Here is a 5,310-nt window from a genome sequence, read left to right as displayed (position 1 = left end):
GCAAGCACAGTTTTTTTATTAATATGATTTAAATATTTTTTTCTGTAAAAATGTTTTAATATTATTTTTATTCATGTGCGCAGCAGGATTTGCGCCGCAGGATGTGCGCCCCACAGAATTTGCGCCCCACAGGATGTGCAAGGACAGTTTTTTTATTAATTTGATGTAAATATTTTTTTTGTAAAAATGTTTTAATATCATTTTTATTTATGTGCGCAGCAGGATGTGCGCCCCACAGAATTTGCGCCCCACAGGATGTGCAAGCACAGTTTTTTTATTAATTTGATTTAAAAAAAAAAATTGTAATTTGTTTTTAATATTATTTTTATTTATGTGCGCAGCAGGATGTGCGCCGCAGGATGTGCGCCCCACAGAATTTGCGCCCCACAGGATGTGCAAGGACAGTTTTTTTATTAATTTGATTTAAATATTTTTTTTTGTAAAAATGTTTTAATATTATTTTTATTCATGTGCGCAGCAGGATTTGCGCCGCAGGATGTGCGCCCCACAGAATTTGCGCCCCACAGGATGTGCAAGGACAGTTTTTTTATTAATTTGATTTAAAAAAAAAAATTGTAATTTGTTTTTAATATTATTTTTATTTATGTGCGCAGCAGGATTTGCGCCGCAGGATGTGCGGCCACCAGATTTTGCGCCCCACAGGATGTGCAAGGACAGTTTTTTTATTAATTTGATTTAAATATTTTTTTTGTAAAAATGTTTTAATATTATTTTTATTTATGTGCGCAGCAGGATGTGCGCCGCAGGATGTGCGCCCCACATAATTTGCGCCCCACAGGATGTGCAAGGACAGTTTTTTTATTAATTTGATTTAAAAAAAAAATTGTAATTTGTTTTTAATATTATTTTTATTTATGTGCGCAGCAGGATGTGCGCCACAGGATGTGCGCCCCACAGAATTTGCGCCCCACAGGATGTGCAAGCACAGTTTTTTTATTAATTTGATTTAAATATTTTTTTTTGTAAAAATGTTTTATTTCATTTTTTTTTATGTGCGCAGCAGGATGTGCGCTGCAGGATGTGCGCCCCACAGAATTTGCGCCCCACAGGATGTGCAAGGACAGTTTTTTTTATTAATTTGATTTAAATATTTTATTTGTAAAAATGTTTTAATATTATTTTTATTTATGTGCGCAGCAGGATGTGCGCCGCAGGATGTGTGCCCCACAGAATTTGCGCCCCACATAATTTGCGCCCCACAGGATGTGCAAGCAAGGTTTTTTATTAGTTATATTTAAATATTTTTTTTTGTAAAAATGTTTTAATATTATTTTTATTTATGTGCGCAGCAGGATGTGCCCCGCAGGATGTGCGCCCCACAGGATGTGCAAGCACAGTTTTTTTATTAATTTGATTTAAAAAAAAAAAAATTGTAAATTGTTTTTAATATCATTTTTATTTATGTGCGCAGCAGGATGTGCGCCGCAGGATGTGCGCCCCACAGAATTTGCGCCCCACAGGATGTGCAAGCACAGTTTTTTTATTAATTTGATTTAAATATTTTTTTTTGTAAAAATGTTTTAATATTATTTTTATTTATGTGCGCAGCAGGATGTGCCCCGCAGGATGTGCGCCCCACAGAATTTGCGCCCCACAGGATGTGCAAGCACAGTTTTTTTATTAATTTGATTTAAAAAAAAAAAATTGTAATTTGTTTTTAATATTATTTTTATTTATGTGCGCAGCAGGATGTGCGCCGCAGGATGTGCGCCCCACAGAATTTGCGCCCCACAGGATGTGCAAGGACAGTTTTTTTATTAATTTGATTTAAATATTTTTTTTTGTAAAAATGTTTTAATATTATTTTTATTCATGTGCGCAGCAGGATTTGCGCCGCAGGATGTGCGCCCCACAGAATTTGCGCCCCACAGGATGTGCAAGGACAGTTTTTTTATTAATTTGATTTAAAAAAAAAAATTGTAATTTGTTTTTAATATTATTTTTATTTATGTGCGCAGCAGGATTTGCGCCGCAGGATGTGCGGCCACCAGATTTTGCGCCCCACAGGATGTGCAAGGACAGTTTTTTTATTAATTTGATTTAAATATTTTTTTTGTAACAATGTTTTAATATTATTTTTATTTATGTGCGCAGCAGGATGTGCGCCGCAGGATTTGCGCCCCACATAATTTGCGCCCCACAGGATGTGCAAGGACAGTTTTTTTATAAATTTGATTTAAAAAAAAAATTGTAATTTGTTTTTAATATTATTTTTATTTATGTGCGCAGCAGGATGTGCGCCGCAGGATGTGCGCCCCACAGAATTTGCGCCCCACATAATTTGCGCCCCACAGGACGTGCAAGCACAGTTTTTTTATTAATTTGATTTAAAAAAAAAATTGTAATTTGTTTTTAATATTATTTTTATTTATGTGCGCAGCAGGATGTGCGCCACAGGATGTGCGCCCCACAGAATTTGCGCCCCACAGGATGTGCAAGCACAGTTTTTGTATTAATTTGGTTTAAATATTTTTTTTTGTAAAAATGTTTTAATATTATTTTTATTCATGTGCGCCCCACAGAATTTGCGCCCCACAGGATGTGCAAGCACAGTTTTTTTATTAATTTGATTTAAATATTTTTTTTTGTAAAAATGTTTTATTTCATTTTTTTTTATGTGCGCAGCAGGATGTGCGCCGCAGGATGTGCGCCCCACAGAATTTGCGCCCCACAGGATGTGCAAGGACAGTTTTTTTTATTAATTTGATTTAAATATTTTATTTGTAAAAATGTTTTAATATTATTTTTATTTATGTGCGCAGCAGGATGTGCGCCGCAGGATGTGTGCCCCACAGAATTTGCGCCCCACATAATTTGCGCCCCACAGGATGTGCAAGCAAGGTTTTTTATTAGTTATATTTAAATATTTTTTTTTGTAAAAATGTTTTAATATTATTTTTATTTATGTGCGCAGCAGGATGTGCGCCGCAGGATGTGCGCCCCACAGGATGTGCAAGCACAGTTTTTTTATTAATTTGATTTAAAAAAAAAATTGTAAATTGTTTTTAATATTATTTTTATTAATATGCGCAAATGGATGTGCGCCGCACATATTTTGCGCCCCACAGGATGTGCAAGCACAGTTTTTTTATTAATTTGATTTAAAAAAAAAAAAATTGTAATTTGTTATTAATATTATTTTTATTTATGTGCGCAGCAGGATGTGCGCCGCAGGATGTGCGCAGCAGGATGTGCGCCGCAAGATGTGCGCCCCACAGAATTTGCGCCCCACAGGATGTGCAAGCACAGTTTTTTTATTTATTTGATTTACATATATTTTTTTGTAAAAATGTTTTAATATTATTTTTATTCTTGTGCACAGCAGGATGTGCGCCGCAGGATGTGCGTCCCACAGAATTTGCGCCCCACAGGATGTGCAAGCACAGTTTTTTTATTTATTTGATTTACATATATTTTTTTGTAAAAATGTTTTAATATTATTTTTATTCATGTGCACAGCAGGATGTGCGCCGCAGGATGTGCGCCCCACAGAATTTGCGCCCCACAGGATGTGCAACCACAGTTTTTTTATTAATTTCATTTAAAAAAAAAAAATTGTAATTTGTTTTTAATATTATTTTTATTTATGTGCGCAGCAGGATGTGCGCCGCAGGATGTGCGACCCACAGAATTTGCGCCCCACATAATTTGCGCCCCACAGGATGTGCAAGCACAGTTTTTTTATTAATTTGATTTAAAAAAAAAAAATTGTAAATTTTTTTTAATTTTATTTTTATTTATTTGCGCAGCAGGATGTGCGCTGCAGGATGTGCGCACCACATAATTTGCGCCCCACAGGATGTGCAAGCAAGGTTTTTTATTAGTTATATTTAAATATTTTTTTTTGTAAAAATGTTTTAATATTATTTTTATTTATGTGCGCAGCAGGATGTGCGCCGCAGGATGTGCACCCACAGAATTTGCACCCGACAGGATGTGCAAGCACAGTTTTTTTTATTTATTTGATTTAAATATTTTTTTTTGTAAAAATGTTTTAATATTATTTTTATTTATTTGCGCAGCAGGATGTGCGCCGCAGGATATGCGACCCACTGGATGTGCAAGCACAGTTTTTTTATTTATTTGATTTAAATATATTTTTTTGTAAAAATGTTTTAATATTATTTTTATTCATGTGCACAGCAGGATGTGCGCCGCAGGATGTGCGCCCCACAGAATTTGCGCCCCACAGGATGTGCAAGCACAGTTTTTTTATTAATTTGATTTAAAAAAAAAAAAAATTGTAAATTGTTTTTAATACTATTTTTATTAATGTGCGCAGCTGGATGTGCGCCCCATATAATTTGCGCCCCACAGGATGTGCAAGCACATTTTTTTATTAATTTGATTTAAATATTTTTTTTTGTAAAAATGTTTTAATATTATTTTTATTTATTTGCGCAGCAGGATGTGCGCCGCAGGATGTGCGCCCCACAGAATTTGCGCCCCAGAGAATTTGCGCCCCACAGGATGTGCAAGCACAGTTTTTTTATTAATTTGATTTAAAAAAAAAAATTGTAAATTGTTTTTAATATTATTTTTATTTGTGTGCGCAGCAGGATGTGCGCTGCAGCATGTGCGCCCCACAGAATTTGCGCCCCACAGGATGTGCAAGCACAGTTTTTTTATTAATTTGATTTTAAAAAAAAAATTGTAATTTGTTTTTAATATTATTTTTATTTATGTGCGCAGCAGGATGTGCGCTGCAGGATGTGCGCCCCACATAATTTGCGCCCCACAGGATGTGCAAGCACATTTTTTTATTAATTTGATTCAAATATTTTTTTTTGTAAAAATGTTTTAATATTATTTTTATTTATTTGCGCAGCAGGATGTGCGCTGCAGGATGTGCGCACCACATAATTTGCGCCCCACAGGATGTGCAAGCACAGTTTTTTTATTAATTTGATTTAAATATTTTTTTTGTAAAAATGTTTTATTTTATTTTTATTTATGTGCGCAGCAGGATGTGCGCCGCAGGATGTGCGCCCCACAGAATTTGCGCCCCACATAATTTGCGCCCCACAGGACGTGCAAGCACAGTTTTTGTATTAATTTGGTTTAAATATTTTTTTTTGTAAAAATGTTTTAATATTATTTTTATTCATGTGCGCCCCACAGAATTTGCGCCCCACAGGATGTGCAAGGACAGTTTTTTTTATTAATTTGATTTAAATATTTTATTTGTAAAAATGTTTTAATATTATTTTTATTTATGTGCGCAGCAGGATGTGCGCCGCAGGATGTGTGCCCCACAGAATTTGCGCCCCACATAATTTGCGCCCCACA

Source organism: Pleuronectes platessa, unplaced genomic scaffold (assembly GCF_947347685.1).
Source record: "Pleuronectes platessa unplaced genomic scaffold, fPlePla1.1 scaffold_41, whole genome shotgun sequence".
NCBI classification, from domain to species: Eukaryota; Metazoa; Chordata; class Actinopteri; order Pleuronectiformes; family Pleuronectidae; genus Pleuronectes; species Pleuronectes platessa.
Note: the sequence above shows the minus strand (reverse complement) of the source record.